The following is a 23050-nucleotide window of genomic DNA, read 5'->3' on the forward strand; positions in this document are numbered from 1 at the left end:
TATTCCTATGAGGAAAGCAACTCTGTTCTTTTCAAAATAGAAAAGACGTAATCAAGCTACCACTATACAGAAAGTTGGTCACCACGTGGTTATGATACCATTTCAGGGTAATAGCATTGACCTATAATGCTTGCAGGTTTTACACTCAGCAAAATTATGCAGATAAATCCTGGAGAGAAGTCTATGTATTGGAGCTCATGATCTTTCACCATAGTTGCCTCTTGGAGGCATATACATTGCCCATAAATTGCTCTACATGTACCCACTCAAAGAGTAATACCAACGTACTTATTTCCTCGGAGATGTCTTTGTTACGTTATTTTTAAAATTTTGTTTGTTTTCCAAATTCTACTCAAGCTGGCCAACTTAATAGTTACCATCCAGGATCCTACCTGTATATAGTCATATTTCAGGTCATCTATACTTTCACACAAAGTAGACAAGAAACTTTACCTAAGAATCTGCTTATTGGAAGGATTTTCTGTCACTAAGTCATTCAGGGCAATCTAAGTCACGTCGTAGTGCAGCAGCCACACATGTTCAGCTGTATGTGGAAAATAAATCACATCCAACTACAAACAAACACAGGTCATAGGCAATTCACCATGAGCCCCCAGGTATGAATTGAGAGAAAGGTAGCAAAGTAGTTACAACAGGTAGTTATAACAGGGGTCTGAACCACCTTCTTATGCAGTTGACGTATACTCTCAGGACCTACGTTTTCAAAGTCATTTTTAAAGTAGAATGTGAACTATAGATATTCTATCTTAAATTTGAGTGCAGCCACACACATGTAATTTTACAGGTTAATTTATCTTATAAACTATGCTTATGAGGACTGATTAGAGATTCATAGTCACTTGGTGTCCCCTAGTCAGTTTAGCTTTTACCAGGGCTCATTTTAAGATGAAAACTTGGCATTCCCCCAAAACACTACAATCCATGCTGTGATTCCCTAAATAGGGCTCACCCAAGACTATACAGAATCTATCAGTGCCACGGATACTTCTAATACTCTTTTATTTGATGGATCACAAAGCAGGACAGCTTGCTCCACAGCTTGAACCTGATGTAGAGAGGTCTTTTGCTCCAAGACCCACTCAACATTGGCAGCCTTATGGGTTACCTGATAAATAGGTTAAGCAGCATAGCCAATTGTAATATATGTTTCCTCCAAAATCCAAGGAGACAAATCAAGACTTTTGCATTTTTCAAAATCGTGGATGGTGCAGGAAGTCTCTTACCGAAAAAGGAAACCCATTGACCCTTTGAATTCGGATGTCTTAGGTAATCAACTCACTTCTCAACTTTTACTATGACAAAGAGAAAGGAAATTGACATACCTCTGTGTCAGGACACCAAGCACGATCTTAGCCTAAGGTAAACTATCATTCTTTTCTAACTTACAGAAATAAAATAAGTTGCATAATAGATGCCAAGATTTTCATTCTTTCAATAAAGACACCACATCTGGAGCACATGCCATGATTAGGATTACCACCTATGGATGGTACCATGGTAATTCTTTATAATTCATCTGGGTTTAGCAATGATTAAAATATGTAAATGAGTATAAGACAGTGAATATCAGCTCTGAATCTCTCAAGTCTTTTATGGTAACAGTAATCTCTACCGTTAACACTAGAATGTAATATTGGCATGGCTCACCCTCTTTGTAGGGTGTGGATATTTCCAGAAGCTTCTAAATAGTCCTATCTCTGTGCTATGATTCCTGTCTGTGATATCATTCCATAGGTTAGGCACCAGTGTGCAGATTCTTCCAGTTGCTAAATGTATCTATCCTGGCTACCTCTTTTGAGATGGAAGAAACAACCATAGAATTGTTCAGTAGTCACATTGGACCCACTGTTAGAAGACACTTGGGCTAAGACTTCGTTTATAACCACTATGACTGGTGGACCACTATGGCATTTTGGATTTTCTGAAGATCAGCAAATCTCAATGGAAGTACATAATATCTTCAATTTTTGTTACTTATAATCTAAATCAGCAGTCGTCAATATTTTTGGCACAAATGACTGGTTTCGTGGAAGACAATTTTTCCATGTACCAGATCATTAGGCATTAGGTTCTCATAAGGAGTATGCATAACCTAGATCCCTTGCACATGCAGTTAACAATAGGGTTTGAACTTTTATGAGAATCTGATGCCACTGCTGACCTGATGAGGCAGAGCTCAGATGGCAATGCTCTCTCGTAGCGTACCTCCTTCTGCGCAACCTGGTTCCTAACATGCCATAGATGGCAGTAGACTGTGTCCTGGGGGCTGGGAACCCTTGATATGAATTATTATTTTTATATTAAATACATTATTCCACAGTAAACAATCACCTAGTAAATGAATGCAAGTCTCTCAATAGGCTTTGGACAAGTCTCAGGATATTATGTGACCACAGTGCTGGGCTCTTCCTGAAAGATAACCTGATTCCTTGCCTCTTTCTCAGTGGAAGTAATCCAAGGACTCTTTCCAAAGGTTGCTTGCTGTATTAGTTTCCCAGGACCACCATAAAAATTTACTACCACTGGATGGTATAAAAGAACAGGAATTTGTTGTCTCATAGTTCTGGAGGTTTGATGTCAAAATCAAGTAGAGTTGGTTCTTCATTGATACCCTATTGGAGAATCAATCCATGACTCTCTCCTGGCATGTAATGATTCTCAAAATCTATAATGTTAATTGACTTATAGCTACATTATTCCTATCTCTGTCTCCACTCTAACTTAGCATTTTCCTCTGTCTGTGTCTCCTCTGTATCTCTGTGTGTCTCCAAATTTCTTTCTCCTTATAGGAACAACAGTCATATAGATTAAGAGCCCACCTTAGTCTGATTATGATCTCATCTTAACTTGATTACATTGACAAAGAGACTATTTCAAAAATAACATCACATGTATAGATACTGGGGATTAGGACTCACAGCATAGACTTTTGAGGGATAACAATTCAACCTGCAAGAGGTATATTGGCACTGCAAGAGATAATGTAGTAACTTTGAACTTAGTACACAGAAAACAGAGTGACAAATGTGGAATGGATCAGGAGGCACAAATGGGAGATATGAAATACACATGCCAATTGGATAGGAAGATTGAAAGAGAGTTTCTGAGAATATAACTCTGAGCAGTCAAATAGTCTGATCAATGAAATCAATTTACTACATCAAGTTGTGCTTGCAGTGTTTGTCCATTATGATATGGTATATAATTTAAAATAAAACCTCATATAACAGCTGAACTTGTATTTTTTTTTTTATTTATTTTTTTTTGAGATGGAGTCTCGCTCTATCACCCAGGCTGGAGTGCAGTGGTGAGATCTCAGCTCACTGCAAGCTACGCCTCCGGAGTTCATGCCATTCTTCTGCCTCAGCCTCCCCAGCAGCTGGAATTGTAGGCACCCGCCACTACACGCAGCTATTTTTTTTGTATTTTTAGTAGAGACGGGGTTTCACCATGTTAGTCAGGATGGTCTCGTGATCCGCCTGCCTCAGCCTCTCAAAGTGCTGGGATTACAGGTGTGAGCCACCACGCCCGGCCTGAATTTGCAATTTTTAAAATATGAAATTCTATTTTAATATCCTTTTTTTTTTTTGTCCTAACAGTGCATAGCCATCATTTTGGTAGTGGTTGTAATTGTCTTTTATTCATTGGTTGCTGAAATTAAGCAAGGCAGAAAGACACACCCTGATGACACTCAGTTTATTTATTTTCAGCAAGCAAAGGATTGTTTGAGATTTATTTGTCTGGTGATATTTAGTCAATATGCCTTACAACAAAGTATTTTTTCTAGATGGCATCCTTCCTGATTGGTCAGTGCAAATGCAATACTGGTTTTCAATTAGTTTTCCTGGTTGTATGTAGCAGTTTCCTTTTAAAACTATATGTCTAGGAAAATAGCGGATGTGTATGCTTCATAGCCAAGAAGTACATACAGATAAGACATTTAATGTTTTTATTGACTTGTATTAGCTTGGATTTTCTTGTGGTGTAAAAATATTTTTTATTTGGGGAATTACATATGTCCCAATCCATGTCTTGAGAGGAATAATTCATCTGGTATACTCACACATCCCAATGCCTATAGTAATTAGCATGTGACCCAGTGGAACAATACATATAATTACAAAATTATTGGTTGAGGGATGGCCATGCATCACAAAACAAGTACATTTGTGTTTTCCATAATTTGGCATAACACTGGGGGCATCTTCTGAAATCTCAAGTCATGAGAATGTGGAAAGTTTGGGATATCTGAAACCATGTTCCCTAGCTCACTCAAGACTGAAAATAAATAAGCAGGCAAACAAACACACACAGAAAAACAAATTAATTAATTTTATTCTTACAGGAAAAATTACTCAGACATAAGTTTTAGAAATTCACAACTTTGTTAGAGAGATTACGTCTCACTCATGCTGACTACTAACTCCTGCATTTAAAGGATACACTTGATAATAAATTTCCCTTTGGGTTAAGGTTGTCTGAGGAATTTCCCTAACTTACACATAACAATTTCTTGACTAAACAGTAGAAATAAATGAAAATAATAAGTAGATGCATCCAACTGTATTATGCATAGTATCAGATTTTACCTTAATATTTCTTTTTTCTTAAACCCTTAGCTCATTAAATTCAGGGCATGCATGTAGCAAGAATTCTGGAATAAGGAGCAGAGGGAGAGATGGTAGCTTCACGCACAAGGAACTATCTCCCTTTTTAACTGAATATATAACACCAGAACAAAAATTAAATACATGAGTATATGTGTGTCCTTATGCGTGGGTGTGTTTGTGTAAGTCAAGTTTCTGAAATTAATTTGTTCATTTTCTGATTGACAAAATTAGTTATTGCCCAGCTAAACATTTGATGTTTACTATAAGGTTGACTTATTGCATGCTTATCTGGTTATCTGGTCTAAATTGGACTTAAATTGCAAAGGCATTTAAAAATATGTATCTCATTTTTATCTCCTAGTATATTTATATAGCTAATATTTTATCCACGTTATACAAAAGAAAGGTGGCTCAGTAAATTTAGGTAACTTCCCCAAGGTCATTTTATGGAATTCTTATGTTCATGAACATTTGATCAAATGAAACCACAAACTTGTTTCTAAAGAATATCTGCTTTGACAATATCCATTTACCCAAATTCAAATACTTGAATTCCAATGTAATTTTTTCTTGGATGCCCCAGGCTTCCAGGGAAATCAATCTAGTGTCTTCTCAATGTCTAGGAAATAGGGAGATTCATTAGGTACTCCTCTTGAAGTTTCTATTTTCAAGGACGCTAACCTCGAGGACCTCCCTGTATTGCAAGGAGTTATTGCTTGCTTCTGTAATAGTATGAAATTAGTTCGGCCCTTTTATATTGTCTTCCCTGTGAGTATATTATCTAATGAGCTAAGTTCACGTATGTTGTTTTGAGAAATAGCAAAATTTTTTCTAACTGTGCCATGATCTATACTCCTAAACAACAATGGCCACTTGTTTATTTATTTGTTTATTTGTTTATTTTTTTTTTTTGATATAGGGCTCACTCTGTCACCTAGGCTGGAGTACAGCAGTGGGATCTTGGCCCACTGCTGCCTTGACCCCCTCTGCTCAAGCAATCCTCCTGCCTTAAACTCCCAAAGTACTGGGATTATAGACATGAGACAGTTTGCCCAGCCAACAGAAGCCTTCTGACTGGTTGAAAAATAATTAGCAATAATTTAGGTAAAACTTCCATTTTTCATATCACTCACTCGGTGTTACATGATAAAAAATTCAGTTACCATTATCCTACTGAGAAATGGCCACTAATAAGTAAAATTTTAAAGCTGACTTTTAGTTAAAACTACCTTGAGAGAGTGAAAATATATAGAATGAAACACTGCACCAAATCTTACATGTAAATTGTGAGGCACGCCAAGAAATGCAGTTTTCCCACGATCTCTCATTTTTTTCTCTCATCACTTTTAAGACATTCATAACTGAGTTTAAACTCTAGAATGTATTGATATTTGGACAGCTTCTAATGATAGAATGACATTTGCGAATACTTTAAAAATAATGTTTGCATTTAAAGAGTAACTGCATTTTGTCCACTAGAAATCCACCTTACTGTTTATGTGCAATTATTTATCATTTTGAGAATAAGCTGTAAAAGATAAACTTTAAACGTCCTGATAGTGTTGATATGCTTATATTTTCTCATACATATAGCATTAAATAGGCAGATCTAGTATGTGTCTATTCACAAAGAAGTAAAAATGCTGTATTTTAAAAATAATATTTCACATGGAAAGCCACATTATACTAATCGACCTGTTAATAAACTCATATTATTCAAATGAAATAGTATTTAAATTAAAATATAATTTTAAAGGGTTCAATATTTCTTGACAAATATATAAATGTATTGCTAATTGCTTACAGTGTCGTGTTATGCAGAAGGATAAAAGTAATGAATTCTAGCTATCTTAATAGTTTCCTAGAAAGTAAAGACACCTAAGTTCTTCCAAAACTCTGGCACATGAATTACATAAGCCTGTTATTTTAAATCTATTTTTACCTTGCAGGGAAGAGTATAAAGTTGTATTTTATTAATAATATTATGAGATATTACAATTGCCAACATTACAGTGATATTGTGGGAGTTAATATTTAAAAATACAAGTTATTTAAATAAAAAGTATATTTTAATACAAAAAGAGACAACGGTATTCTTAAGCATTGTTATCAAAATACTCAGCAATTACTCATCTGTAGAAAAAATAGAATATATTAGTTAAAATATTTAAAATCTAATCTGAGACAAGGCAAGTCCATTCCAGCTATGAGCTTGTAAAATCAAAAACAAGTTAGTTACTTCCAAGATGCAATGCTAGTACAGGCATTGGGTAAATGTTCCTATTCTGACTAGGAGAGATTGACCAAATCAAAGAGGTCCGGGGCCCTGTGTAACTCTGAAACCCAACTGGGCAGTCATCAAATCTTAAAGCTCCAAAAGAATCTCCTTTGACTCCATGTCTCACATCTAGGGCACACTGATGCAAGGGTGGGCTCCCACGGCCTTGGGCAGCTTCACCACTATAGCTTCTCCGGTTAAAGCACCTGAGACTGAGTGCCTGTGGTTTTTCCAGGAGCACAGTGCAAGTTGTCAGCTACCATTCTGGGGTCTGGAAGATGGTGACCCTTTTCTCACAGCTCCACTAAGCAGTGCCTCACTGGGGACTCTGTGTGGGGGCTTCAATGACAGGTTCCACCTCTGCATTGCCCTAGGAGATGTTCTCCATGAGGGCTATGTCCCTTCAACAGACTTCTTACTGGACATTCAGGCATTACCATACATCCTCTGAAATCAAGATGGAGGTTCCCAAGGCTCAACTCTTCTGCACACCCGCAGGTCCAACACCATGTAGAAGCCACCAAGACTTAGGTCTTGTCATCTCTGAATTCATGACCTGAGTTTTAAGTTGGCCCCTTGTAGCCATGGCTAGAGCTGGAGTGGCTGGGATGCAGGGCACCATGTCCTGAGGCTGCATAGACAAGTGGGGCCCTGGGCCAGGTCCAGGAAGCCACTTTTCCCTCCTTGGCCTCCAGACCTGTGATGGCAGGGGCTGCTGCAAAGATATCTCAGATGTCCTGGAGACATTTTCTCCATAGTCGTGGATATTAAAATTTGGTTCCTCATTATTTATGGAAATTTTTGCAACAGGCTTGAATTTCTCCCCAGAAAATGAGTTTTTCTTTTCCACCACATGGCCAGACAGCAAATTCTCCAAATTTTTATGCTCTGCTTCCCTTTTAAACATAAGTTTCCATTTCAAATCATCTCTTTGTGAATGCATATGACTGTAAACTTTCAGAAAAAGCCAAGCCACTTTTTGCATGCTTTACTGCTTAGAAATTTCTTCTGTCAGATACCTTAAATAAGCTCTCTCAAGGTCAAAGTCCCACAGATCTCTATGTCAGGGACAAAATGTCTCCAGTCTCTTCACTAAAGTATAGCAAGTGTGATCTTTGCTCCAATTCCCAAGAAGTTCCTCATCTCCATCTGAGAACACCTCAGCCTGGACTTGATTGCCCATATGACTATCAGCATTATGGTCAAAACCATTCAACAAGTGTCTAGGAAGTCCCAAATTTTCCCAAATCTTTCTATCTTCTTCTGACCCCTCCAAACTGTTCTGACCTCTGCCCATTACCCAGTTCCAAAGTTGCTTCCACATATTTAGGTATCTTTATAGCAGTGCTCCACTCTGCTGATGCCAATTTTCTACATTTCTATGTTTTCACATTGCAAAAAGGAATACTCAAGACTGGGTAATTTATATCAAGGAAAGAGGTTTTATTGACCTATAGTTCAACATAGCTGTTCATATTATTATCCTAAACCATTCCCCAGATAATAACTGCTCATCCTGGTCTGCCTTTGACCAAATTCCTGTTAGGTCATTTTAACCAGAAATTCCCCTTACCCCTGATGTTTTCTCTTAGTGTTTTTTCACCCAGTGACCCTGACCCTACTTTTTGGCTATAAACTCCCTCTTTGTTTAATTTTAAGTTCAGCCCAGTTTCTCTTCTCTAGTTCAAAATCTCATTGCCAATGCAATAGTCCCTATACCTATCCCAATAATTCCCCTACAAAAAGTGTGATTTCCTGTTCTTTAATAAGTGTCATGAATATTTTTTAACACTCTTAATTCTTTTACTTTGACCCCTAAAGCTTGTTGGTGGTACTGGGACTTGTAATAATGGTAGACCAGTTTATTCTAGACCACATTTCCTACTGAAACCTATACCTAAATAGGCAGTCTATTCAAAAGCAAAAACCAAAACCCAAAACTATTTGAAGGCATCATAGATTTACCAAGGCAGGAAGAATGTGTGGGACAAGATCAGGAGGAAAAGGGAGGCACAAGGAAGTAAACACAGCAGCTCGTCCCACTTTTCTTATGAGGCATCTTGTGATTCTAAAATTCATGAGTAAGAAACTGAGAAGCCAAAGGGAACGTTAGATAAATTTACATGCTGTGCCAGACAAAATGGTGGTTCAGGGATCACAAAGGAAGAGAGGCTCCAAATAAGACAGAAAGGTTTCACTTAAAATAGCAAAATTAAATACCTCTGATAGTGGAAGAACCAGAAACAACAGTCGAGTGACCCAGTTACGTCTTCCAATCATTCTATTGCTGTCAGGAGAACCAACCTCCTGAACAAAAGTGGACTGTCTTCAGAGGAAGAAACAACCTACACCCCTATGTGATCTCTATGATTTTACATATACTACATTTGTCACTCAACCAAAACAATAAAATTATTAAAAATTCTTAAAATATTCAATATTCAGGCATATAAAAGACACTTTGACTGCAAACTAAGAGAAAAAAAAATAAAAGCCGACAATAGAAATCACCCACAATTATAGATACTAGAGTTAACACACACAAACATAAAAAGAGCTACAATTAATATATAAAATAAATTAAAAGTCTAAGAATTGTTTTTAAAACTCAGAAGAAAGTGAACCTACAAAAAGTTTATCAATGGAGCAATTAAAGATAAAAGTAGATCTGAAAAAGAATAAACATTTAACACTAAAGTAAATAGATATAAAATACATAAAATAACATAAAAATCATATGAGAATCAGTATATCAGTCTGTTTTCACACTGCCAATAAGGACATACCCAAAACTGGGAACAACAGGAGGTTTAATTGGCTTCCAGTTCCACGTCACTGGGGAGGCCTCAGAATCATGGTGGGAGGTGAAAGAAGCAAAAGCAGAAACCCCTGATAAACCCATTAGATCTCGTGAGATGTATTCACTATCACAAGTACAGCACAGGAAAGACCCGATCCATTATTCATTTACTTCCCCCTGGGTCCCTCCCACAACACGTGGGAGTTCTGGGAGATACAATTCAAGTTGAGATTTGGGTGAGAAAACAGCCAAACCATATCATTCTTCCCCTAGCCCCTCCTAATCTCATGTCTCACATTTCAAAACCCACCATGCCTTTCCAACAGTCCCCCAAAGTCTCAACTCATTTCTGCATTAACTCAAAAGTCCACAGTCCAAAGTCTCATCTGAGACAAGGCAAGTCCCTTCCACCTATGAGCCTGTAAAATCAAAAGCAAGCTAGTTGCTTCCTAGATACAATGGAGGTACAGGTATTGGGTAAATACAGTCATTCCAAATAGGAAAAATTGGCCAAAAGAAAGGGGTGACAGGGCCCATGCAAGTCTGAAATCCAGCAGGGCTGTCAAATATTAAAGCTCCAAAATGATTTCCTTTGACTCCAGGTCTCACATCCAGGTCATGCTGATGCAAGAGTTTGGTTCCAATGGTCTTGGGCAGCTCCACCCCTATGGGTTTGCAGGGTACAGCCTCTCTCCTGGCTGCCTTCATGGGCTGGCATTGAGTGTCTGTGGCTTTTCCAGGCTCACGATGCAAGCTGTCGGAGGATCTACCATTCTGGGGTTTGGAGGACGGTGACCCTCTTCTCACAGCTCCACTAGGCAGTGCCCTATTTGGGACTCTGTGTGTGGGCTCTGACCCCACATTTCGCTTCCACACTGCCCTGGCAGAAGTTCTCCATAAGGGTCCTGACCCAGACACAAATTTTTGCCCAGGCATCCAGGCATTTCCATACATCTTCTGGAATCTAGGTGGAGGTTCCCAAACCTCAATTCTTGACTTCTGTGCACCTGCAGGTTCAGCACCATGTGGAAGCTGCCAAAGCTTGGGGCTTCCACCCTCTGAAGCCATAGCCTGAGCTCTATGTTGGCCCTTTTCAGCCATGGCTGGAGTGAATGGGACACAGGGCACCAAGTCCCTAGGCTGCCCACAGCATGGGGATCCTGGGCCCAGCTCATGAAACCACTTTTTCCTCCTGGACCTCTGGGCCTGTTATGGGAGGGGCTGCCGTGAAGGTCTCTGACATGGCCTGGAGACATTTTCCCCATGGTGTTGGGGATTAACATTGGGCTGCTTGCTACTTATGCAAATTTCTGCAGCTGGCTTGAATTTCTCCTCAAAAAATGGATTTTTCTTTTCTACTGCATTGTCAGGCTGTAAATTTTCTGAACTGTTATACTCTATTTCCCTTTTTTAATGGAATGCTTTCAATGGCACTGAAAGTCACATTTTCAATGCTTTGCTGCTTAGAAATTTCTTCTGTGAGATACCCTAAATCATCTCTCTCGAGTTCATAGTTCCACAAATCTCTAGGGTATGGGCAAAAGGCCACCAGTCTCTTTGCTAAAACATAACAAGAGTCACCTTTGCTCTAGTTCCCCACAAGTTCTTCATCTCCATCTGAGACCAACTCAGTCTGGACCTTATTGCTCACATCACCAGCAGCATTTTTGTCAAATCCATTCAAGAGGTCTCTGGGAGGTTCCAAACTTTGCCACATTTTCCTGTCTTCTTCTGAGCACTCCAAACTGTTCCAACCAATGCCTGTCACCCAGTTTCAAAGTTGCTTCCACATTTTCAGGTATCTTTTCAGCAACACCCCACTCTACTGGTTCCAATTTACTGTATTAGTTCATTTTCACACTGCAGATAAAGACATACCTGAAACTGGGAACAAGAGGCTTAATTGGACTTCCAGTTTCACATGTCTGGGGATACCTCAGATCATGGCGGTAGATGACAGGCACTTCTTACGGGGCAGCAGCAAGAGAAAAATGAGAATGAAGCAAAAGTGGAAACCACTTATAAACCCATCAGATCTCATGAGATCTGATTGATTCACTATCAAGAGAATAGCACAGGAAAGACCAGCCCCCATGATTCAATTACCTCCCCCTGGGTCTCCCCTTCAACACATGGGAATTCTGGGAGATACAATTCAAGTTGAGATTTGGGTGGGAACACAGCCAAACCCTATCAATCAGGTAAAAATCTAACATATATGTAAGTGAATTTCTAAAGAGGAAAGCTAAGGAATAATGTGAAATAAATGGTATCTAAAAGACAGTAGCTTACTATTAAAGAAAATGCTAGAAACCATCACAACACCAATTTGTACAATTTGTACATATCCTAAGCAGGATGTGTAATAATTAAAACATAACTATACCTACGCATATTGTAGTAGAAAAATATAAATACAAAATTGTAACAGAAATCTGAAGAAAAAACATATTATGATTGAAGGAACAAAACTTATAATTACCCTCAACAAGCCAAGGAATGAGCTGTGTAAAAAAAATACAATATCCCTGCCCTTTTGAATCACAAGGTCAGGAGATTGGTACCATCCTGGCTAACATGGTGAAACCCCGTCTCTACTAAAAATAAGAAAAATTAGCCAGGCATGGTGGTGGGTGCCTGTAGTCCCAGCTACTCGGGAGGCTGAGGCAGGAGAATGGCGTGAACCCAGGAGACAGAGCTTGCATTGAGATGACATAGCGCCACTGCAATCCAGCCTGGGTGACAGAGCGAGACTCTGTCTCAAAAAAAAAAAAAAAAAAAAGAAAGAAATCCCTGTCCTTTATCATAGTAAAAATGTTTACATTTTTAACAATTTGTTTATATTCTAAAATGTTTTAATAAATTCCTATTGCCTTTAATTTAAAACCAAGGTAGCTAAACTATGCACCATTCTTGTTATTCAAACAAATAGATAAGTATCTTTCGTTTGTTTAAGCCATAGTCAAGTATTCAATGACTTAAAGATTAAATTATTCTTTACATACTACCTTTCAAATTTACCTATGAATAAATTATAGAAAATGCCATTACAGCTTCAAAAAAAATGTAAATTTATCTACCTTAAAAAGATAACAACTGAAATCATTTGGAAACTAGAAGAGTGAAGGAAACTTTTGAGAAGTTAATAAGTTTCCTCCTATGTATTTATTTATTGAGACAGAGTCTGGCTTTGTCACCTAGGCTGGAGTGTAGTGGTGTGATCTTGACTTACTGCAACCTCCACTCCCAGGTTCAAGTGATTATCCTGCCTCATCTTCCCAAGTAGCTTGGATTACAGGTATGTACTACTATGCCTGACTAATTTTTGTATTTTTAGTAGAGATGGGGTTTTGCCTTGCAGGCCAGGCTGGTCTCAAACTCCTGACATCAAGTGATCGACCCACCTTAGCCTTCCAAAGTGCTAGGATTAAGGCATGAGTCACCACACCCAGCCTAATTTTTATTTTATAAAGTGGATACTCAAGAGATGTGGTCTATGTTCAACCAGAAGAAAAGTTTTTATATTATGCATCATAATAATAAAACCTTAACAAAGTCATCTACATTTCCTGTGTGTGTGTGTAAAGAAAGAGTGGTAAATTATCTAATAGTATTCAATATATTAATATTTTTGTTTGTATTCTTATTTGTTTCTTGACTGAAAATTGTATTAAATCATTGTATATTTACATGTAGTTGAGAGAAGTAAAACAGAGAGATTCAATGTACATTTACCTACTTTCCTCTGATGGTACAATCTTTGCAATACTATTGTATAATATCACAAACAAAATATCGGTTTGTATTTATCCAGAGTTTTATTTTATGCGATTTCAGTTACCTATAGTAAACTGTGGTCTGAAAATATTAAATGCAAAATTCCAGAAATAAGCAATTTGTAAGTTAAATTGAAGGTCATGTTGGGTAGTGTGATGAAATCTTATGCAGTCCCCCTCTAACTTGCCAGGGACAAGAACCCGCCCTTGGTGTCCAGTGCATCCAAGCTGTCTACACTGCCCACTAGTCACCTAGCAGTGACTTGGTTATCAGATGCACGGTTTCATGTGGTATCTCAGTGCTTGATTTCAAGTCACCCTTATTTTACTTCATAATGGCCCCAAAATAGAAGAGTGGCATCACTAGCAATTCGGATGTACCAAAAAGAAGCCATAAAGTGCTCCCTCGAAGTGAAAAAGAGAAAGTTCTCAACTTAATAAGGAAATAAAAAAAAAATCATATGCTGAGGTTACTAAGATCTACAGTAATACTTAGTCTTTTATGCATGAAATTATGAAGAAGGACAAAAGAAATTTATGCTAGTTTTGTTGTTGCATCTCAGACTGCAATAGTTAAGACCACAGTGTGTGATCTGTGCTTAGTTAAGATGGAAAAGGCACTAAATGTTTGGGTGGAAGAAATAAACAAAAATGTGTTTTAATTAACAGAAATCAGATTTGGTACTATCTATGGTTTCAGATATCCACTGGAAGTTTTGGAACACAACCCCCCAAAATAAGAGGGGACTATCTTGTTGACATTAATACAAATCACCATCATATGCAGATTTCCCCAGTTTTACTTGTACTCGTGTGTGTGTGTGTGTGTGTGTGTGTGGTGTCTCTGTGTGTGCATACTTGTGTATTTTGTTCCACACAGTGTTATCTAATGTATGAGTTCAGGTATCCATCACCAAAATCAAGATGCTGAACACCTCCATGAGCACAGGAGTCCTCATGTTCCCATTGTATGATAACACACATCCTTTTGGCACCTAGCCCCAATTATTAACCCCTGTTAAACATTAATTGGTCCTCTACTTCTAATATTTGTCAATTCAAATATTACATACAAGTGGAATCATATAATGTGTAACCTTGAGACACTGTCTTTTTTTACTTAGTTAATTCCCTGGAGATTCATTCAGGCTATTGCATGCATTAATCATTCCTTCCTTCTTAATGCTAAAGGACAATATAACTGATTCTAGTTTTCGATAATTTCAAATAAAATTGCTATGAACACTTGTGTGTAGGTTTTTGTGTGAAGAGAAATTTATATTTCTTTGTGATCAATGTTAAAATGTATAATTTCTGAGTAATATAGTAATTCAGTGGCTAGGTGATTTTTTTAATAAGAAACTGCCAAACTATTTTCTAAAGTATCTGCACTATTTCGTATTTTCTGTTATATTCTCTCTAGTTTTTGGTGGTGTTACTATTTTTTATTTTAACCTTTTAACAAGTATGTAGTGATAATACATTGTGACATTTATTTGCATATTTCTAATGCTAATGGTGTTGAACATCATTTAAAGTGCATATTTTCCATCTGTATATGCTCTTCAGCACTATTTCTGTCATTTTTTTGCCCATTTTCTAATTTGTTTCATTTTTCATTTTTTTTGATTGAGTTCTGATTTTTAAAAAATATCTTTGATTCTAGTATTCTGTCAGGTATATCTTTTCCAAACATTTATCTCAGTCTTTTGATTATCTTTCAATCTTCTTAACAGAGACTTTTTGAGAGAAAGCCTTTAATATTAACAAAATCTACTTTATCAGCTTTTCATATTAATATCCATACTGTTGGCATCAAATCTAAGACTTTTTTTTTGCCTAGTCTTGCATCTTTAAAAAGTTTCATGGTTTTTTTGCTAAGACATTTAGAGTTTATGTTTTATTTCAGTTCATGTTCTATTTGAGTTAATTTTAATAAAAATTATGGGGTTGTTTTTATATAGAGTTTTTGTCTTGGATTTGGTTTTTTGTCATATGCATTTCTAATTGCTCTCTCCATGAAAAGCTAGCCTTTCTTCGTTGAATTGTTTTTGTGCTTTTATCACAATAAATTGAGCATATGTTTTCAGATCTCTTTCTCTGTTGTTGGCTCTGTTACTTTAACCTGTGTATCTATCCCTTCTTTAATAACTCACAATCTTGAATATGGATGCTACATACTAAGTCTTAATGTTTGATAGAGTAATTCCTTAAACTTTTCATTTCAAAATCATTGTAACTATTCTAGTCCCTTTGCCTTTCCTTATAAACTTCAGATGGATCTTGGATATCTTGTATGTCCCACTGAGATATTGATAGGAATTGCATTTAACCTACAGGTCAGTTTAAAAAGAATCGACATCTTTATCCTGTTAAGTCTTCTAATCTATGAAAAGAGTGTGTCTCTTCAATAATTTAGGTCTTTGATTTATTTTATTGGTATTTGGCAATTTTCAGCATTTAGAAGCTGTTCATGTCTTATTAGGGGTCTACTTAAGTATTTTTTTTTCTTTACTTTTTCAGAGATTGTAAATTTTTCATTTTTCAGTTTTTGGTTTTTACTTTTTATGTGCTCATGTCAGTGCATAGAAATGAGATTGATTTTTGTGTTTGATCTTGTATCCTTTTTTGATTTTCACGTTCCTTGGAATTTTCTATGTAGTCGTATCATTTGCAAATAGACAGCTTTATGTCTTCCTTTTCAATCTCCATGCCTTTCTTATATATCTTGTATAATAGCAGCATCTAGAACTTCAATTATTGTTGAGTAACAGTGATGAGTGGATATTCCTTACTTTGGAAAAATTCATTCAGTCTTTCACCATTAAATATGATGTAATTTGTGCAGCTTTCAACACAGTATTTTTCATGACATGAGTATCTTTGGGTTTATCTCAATTAGTAGTCTCTCAATTTCTTGGTTATTTCTGTCTTTCACCAAATTTGAGAAGTTTTCAGACATTATTTCTGTAAGTGCTCTTTCAACCCAACTCTTTTTTTCTCTCTTTTCTCGTTTGGGACTCTAATGCAAACACTGGATATTTGGTACTATTTCATAGATTCCTGGGGCTCTGTTCAATTGTTTTCAGCCTATTTCCTCACTCTGTTGGTCAGACTGGGTGAATGGTATTGACCTGTCCTCAAGTTCACTGTTTCTATCCTCTGCCATCTCTGCTCCACTATTGAGCACATCCAGTGAGTTGCTATATTTCTCTTAAAGTATTTCTCAGTTCTATGACTTTCAATTTGTTCTTTTCTATAACTTCTGTTTCTTTGCTGGGTTTATCTATTTTTTATTTGTTTCATGAGATTTTTTTTTTTTTTTTTACTGTTTCTTTAATCATTTTTTGATGGCTGCTTTAAAATCCTTGTCAGATAATTTCAATATCTGATTAATCTCAGTGGTAGCATCAGTTACATTGTCTGTTGTTCATTCCAGTTGTGATTCCCTTGGTTCTTTTTATAATGAGTGATCGTAGATTGTATCCTCTATATTTTGTCTATTGTACATGACAAGTCTAACTCCTGTTTAAATCTTTAATTTTAAGTCAGTCACCTTGTTGAGATTCATGCAGGCCTTGTCCTACTTTCATGAGCTGTGGTTCAAATGGCAGTTTAATTCTCAGAGCCTTTCCTGTGCAGTACTGCTGGACCTCTCTTTGACCTCTGTTGACCTTCTCTAAGGGGCAGAAGAGATTTCTCCAGGCCTGGCTTTTGGGTTGCTCTCTGTGGGGGAACGTTAGCTCAGTATTCCCCACGGGTGCTACCTGCGAGTCCTATTTCTCAGGACAGGAATTTTCAACCCAAAGGCTCAAAGCAGCTTTCTGGGCCAGATTTTTTATTGCAGCTGCTTTTATCTTTTCATTTCTGTTCAACCATTGCAGTGCTTCTGGACAGAAGATGGGTTTCTGCACCTGCTGACTTACCTTGGCTCAGTCCTTCCTGTTGATTTCTCTGCCAACCTACTCTGGTTTTTCCCAGTGAGGGAAAGGAATTGAAGGATTTTTCAGGGTTTGGGTAAAAGAGGCTTTAGGCCTGGGTCACTCATGTAAATTCTGAATTTTCAGCTTCATTTTATTTCAAGGATGCCCATATTAAAATCCCTAATTTTCACCTATCTTTTCTTTTTTTAAGATATGGGCATATGTGTGTTTCTGACCAATTATCTGTAAGTATAAATATTGTATCAGAGCTTCAGGAAGCTTCTTTAAGAGAGAGCAAAACTGTGTCTTTTACTGTCTTTTTAAAAAATGGTTTCCTTTGTGTGCCTCCTTGAAAAGGAAAACTGACATCTTAAACTATGAGGCTGAGACTACAGAAAGAAGAGCAAAGATGAAAAAACCTAGCACCTTGGCATCTAACAACAGGAACTCGCCACTAGCCCTATACTGCCTCCACCAAATTCACCTGTGGGAGGAAGGGGAACAAATGTATACATTATCCACATTGTCTACATGTATAAATGCCATTTTTACATTTGTCTATCATTTTTACATAACCCTGATATTTATTAATACAACATTTCTTTTCTGGAAGTAGAGTCCTGCGAATGCTAATGCTTAAACAGTGGCATTGACTTAGAAGGTGGTAAGAAGACAGATTTTGCAGTTGGAAAGCTATGATGTATTTATCCTTTTAATGCAGTGATAAAATACCCAGTGAGACTGTCATCTGTAATACCACACAAATCAGCCTATATTGCAACTGAGGCCTACGCATTAGGAAAACCTATAGAGACAAGTGGAGGATGGTTGTGTATTAACATTTTCTTCTTAGAAAGTGTGTATGAAAGAGAGGAGTTGAAAGTAGAGCCTCCATCTATGAACAAAGACATAATATTCACTTACCGGGTTCACTCCACTTCAGTGCTTTGGAGAGTAGAAAAGTAAATTGTTTTTTTCCCTCAGATTTAACCAATTATAACACTGTCCTTGTACAAGTTGTAAATCTGTTTTCAGATATAAAGAGCAGTATCAGCTGACATCCAGCAAAGAACAAAGAATCTTATTTCCATGACCTCAAAGGAATAGAGTCCCCCAACAACCTTAATGAACTTAGGTGCAGATTCATCCCAGGGTCTCATGAAAAGATTGTAGCAAACCAACACCTCAATGTCTTAATATGTGAAACTCGAAATAGAACATTCAACAGAGACAACCCGTATTTATGACTTCTAGAACAGTGAGATAATAAATGTGTGTTGTTTTAAGCCAGTAAGTTTGTGGTGATTTGTTACAACAGCGAGAGAAAACTAATACAGATTGCTCCAAGGTGGCTAGCTTTATATGATGTCGAGAGGACAAAATGAGAGAAGCACAGAAATGAGTCAGTAAAAGGCCAGATATTCAGACTAAACCACTGTATCTATAAATATCTATTTTCAAGGCAGAATAACCAGACTAGTCTACGTCTGACCAAGGAACTTAAGTTCTAGGGTAGAGGTTTCATAACTGTTATTAGTAACTGTTTGTGCATTAATTCTCCACTCTTATCCCTTCTCCAAGCGTGACTTTTACAGTATTCATCATATTTCTATTGTAGTATACATATTGAATTTTGATGTTTGGTGCAGGATTATATGATTTTTTATAAAAGTTGCTTTTGTTTGAAAGTACTTTAAATAAACATTTGATATTTTTAGGCACCAAATTTAATAATTAATTTCTTTAGTAACATCAATTCAGCAACTGCTATATTTCAGGTATTTTGTCGGGTAAGAGATATTCAGATTAATAAGATGCTGCTCTCTGACAATGTATACTTTAGTAGAAGATTTTCTAGATATTTTATGTGTAAGAGAAATTCAGGTGTTTTGACCAATAGGGTGATGGCTACTCATGGAGTGAGTAAGTGTGACGCCAAGAGAAGAAAGAGTAGAATTTTAAAACTTGATTCTAAATGATAATTCTGTATTAGCTAGATGTGAGTTCCTAAGAAAACTATTTCATTCCTCTATGCCTCAGTTTTTAGTCTTTAAAATGAGAGTATGACATCTCTCTGAGTTTATGAAATATTTGCTTTAATAAAGATAGAGACAGCACACTGTTGACTGCGTTGTGATGAATTTGTAAAGAATATCTCTATCAGAATGATTTAGTAATAGTAATAATAGATATTTTGAGTCTTTAGTTTTTAGATTACATGGCCATGAGATACCACATTCAGAACTTTGAACCACAGTAGAAATCACTCAGAGGTCCTGGATTTGGGGTGGATTCATGAGCTGAATGAACTTTTCCAGTTTTCTCCCTTGGAGGATGGTGGCAAGAGTACTGTGCCTGTGAATGGAAAGGTAAATACATTAGATGACTAAAGAGAAAGACTTTTGCAGACCACTGGCTATATCCTAATTGTAAGTGTTTAGTTAGGCATATGACTGCCCAAAATAAAGTCTACCTCTCCATCTTAATACCTAGAAAATAGGTGATAGTACCTATCTTCTGTGTGTATGATATTGAGGTCATACTTATCGCGGACACTAGATTAAAGACTGCATCCCTACCACATGGAGCATCTTATCCCGTACTGCACTTCCCCAACCAGAGTTTAATTTTAAAGAGCAACAAAGTTTTATTTTGTTGGAACCATTTTCATTCTAGGATAACTGTCATAGGATAACATACCTTAATAGATGTTATTTAGGTATTTTTTTCAAATTGATTAGATTAGAATCAAAAAGAGCAACAGTAATAAGTGATTCCCTCCATGAAACAAAACCAGGTAAGAAGAAAATTGCCACAAGAGGCTTGTTTTTCATTTCAGTATCTTCAGTAAAAATGTGATGCCTAATTTTGTGTGTGTGTGTATAATTAGTTATGTGTTTATATATATATATATACACACACACACACACCATTTAGTATTAAAAAATAGCAAAATAAAGAATATGCTAGAAAAAAAGAAGTAGGAATAATTAGGGTTTACACATACTGGAGATCACATCTTAATAGATGTTATTTAGGGATTTTTCAGTTTGTTTAGATTAGAATAAAAAAGAGAAACAGTTATAAGTGATTCCCTCCATGAAACAAAACCAAGTCAGAGAAAAATTGCAACAAGAGGCTTGTTTTTCATTTTAAGATCTTCAGTAAAAATGTGATGCCTAAAAATTTTTGTATATGTGTGTGTGTATGTAGTTACATGTTTGTATATATCTACAATTTAGTGTGAAAATTAACAAAATAAAGAATATGCTAGAAAAAAAGAAATAGGTATAATTAGGGCTTACACATACTGGAGATCACTGATATTTGGAGAATAATAGAAGGAAAAAACGGCTACAGCAGTTAAGTAGAAGCATTTTTTTGTTTTACCTACAGTTTAATGTAGAGGTGTAGATGTGGATGTAGATCAGCCAATAAAAGGGCCATGTAATGGACATTTTATATTTCGGCTCACCCAGCATCATGAATTCCTTCCCACTTGGGGTGATATTCTCATGGTGCATTGATTGCTATACAATAGGTCTCCACTTGTGTCTATGGGAAACTGTAGGGGAGACACAGGCATTTGCTTTCCTTTTCTTCTTGGCAACTATATTATGACAGGATCAAGTTGAGCATTCAGACTTGTTTCTTTGAGCTTTGAAAGAGTGATGTGAGAAGGCAACGTCCAGGTAGTGGTGACGCAGATGTAGAGACAATGAAGCCGGTTGTGACCTCCTTCTCAGGCTGACGAAGTAGCACATTAATGGCTGTGTTAGAAGCTGTAGCCTTCATTCTTCTTGTCAATTCTCTGAAATTCCAATATCTTTCCATTACATTCACTGTCTGCATAATTTAGTCAGATACAATTTCTGCTTCTGTATCATAAATTCTGCATGGTACTCTACCTCTCTAATTAAATTTCATAGTGCTCCCTCCTACCTCACTATCATTCAGCATCACGGGCTTATTTTACGATTCTTGAACACAGCACGCTTCCTTCAGTCACAGAATCCTGGAGAATGCTTTTATTCTGCCAAAATATCTCTTCCCACAGAGCTTTGCGTGATCGCTTACATCCAGATCTCCTCTCAAAGGCAAAAATTCCCCGCCCTCTTTTATAGTACTTGAAGTCATATGAAAATTATTTTAGTGTATATTTAGGCAACTATTTGTATTTGAAAGTATTTATTAGTTGCCTTTTTAAATTTGTTTCTTCTCCCTCCCATTAAAATATACTCTGAGAGCATATACCTAGCATGTCTTAATCACAGCTCTATTCCATCGAACCTAGAATAACTCTTAATGTGATTTTTTTATATTAAAATTGTAAGTTAACCGAAGTAAAGTTGTTGGATGAAAAGTTATGCCAGAAAAATCTGTATAACTGCTGAAAAATAATAACATATTTGACTCTGAGTTTTTTTTGCATATTGCCTATCTTAACTGATTGCTTTTGTTACGTATTTTACTTTTTGCCCTATTTCTGTATATGTATTGTCATTTTATAAACTGGTTTAATGAATAGCTTGATTCTATAAAGATTTATTTGAGGCAATATGGAAAGAGATGCTGGAATGAGACTAGATTAGATCAAAGGAACTTGAGAGTGCGAGCTAAGAGGAAGTAAAAAAGATCTAGTTAAAAGACAGGGTTCATAAAAACCCAAAACCACGAATCTGTTCTGAGAGTAGCTGAAAAAATTTAGAGTGCTCTAAGCGTGGAAAGAAAGGCTGATTGAAGCTTGAATTGAAACTGTAAGTGGGAAAATTGGTTCCCTTATAACATGCTGTTAAAATATTTTCCTTCTCTTCAGTCACTGGGCTAAACTTTAACACTTGTAGTCAACCAGAGGAGGTGTTGAGCAATTTACTAGGACAGTATTGAACCCAACTTTATGAAGTCATTTCTTCCAATTCAAACTATGACACTGACACCTTTAAGTACATTGTCCAATTTCAGTTCAGAAGGTTTACCTGGAAAGATCATATGTGGATCAGAATAGTTCATTTGGAAATCAAACTCATGGATAGTCTGTATCCAAGGCTGAAATGTCACACATTATTCTACTCCCTTTTCTAAATTATGCTTAACCACTGTGTTGAAAATAATCCATGGACTTCTTCTATGAGAATAAATAATAGCATTAAAATAAAATTGGGAGGTGCCCAAAATCTCAAAAATATTTCCGCTTGAAAATTAAAGTTCAAATATATTAAAGCTTTGATAAGTTCAATTTTTTAACTTTTTTTCTTTTGAATACTAGAAGTTTAATTTGTAAAATTTCAAAGTTGAGTGAAAGCACAAATAACAAACATTCAAATGGCATTCTGAGAGTTTGTAGACAAGAGTAGATCGAAGCACAGCCCTTCCACATCTCCTTCCCTAGTCTTGAATATAGAATAGAACGTAGAACAGTGGGTTAGTGCTGCCTATTTAATGTGGCACTGATCATGTAAAGGTAGAAACTCTCCAATATTTTGTAGCTCATGGGAATTTAGTGTCTTCCAGTTTAAAGGCATCACATGCTTTTTTTGGCAAACCATGCAATGCTTAAAAGCCTTATAAAAATTTTTCCCCCATATCCAATTTTGCCTCTGAACCTACTAGTCCTACACTTTGTAGCTGTGAGACTTCCTGTG

Source organism: Mandrillus leucophaeus, unplaced genomic scaffold (genome assembly GCF_000951045.1).
Source record: "Mandrillus leucophaeus isolate KB7577 unplaced genomic scaffold, Mleu.le_1.0 Scaffold31, whole genome shotgun sequence".
Lineage (NCBI taxonomy): Eukaryota > Metazoa > Chordata > Mammalia > Primates > Cercopithecidae > Mandrillus > Mandrillus leucophaeus.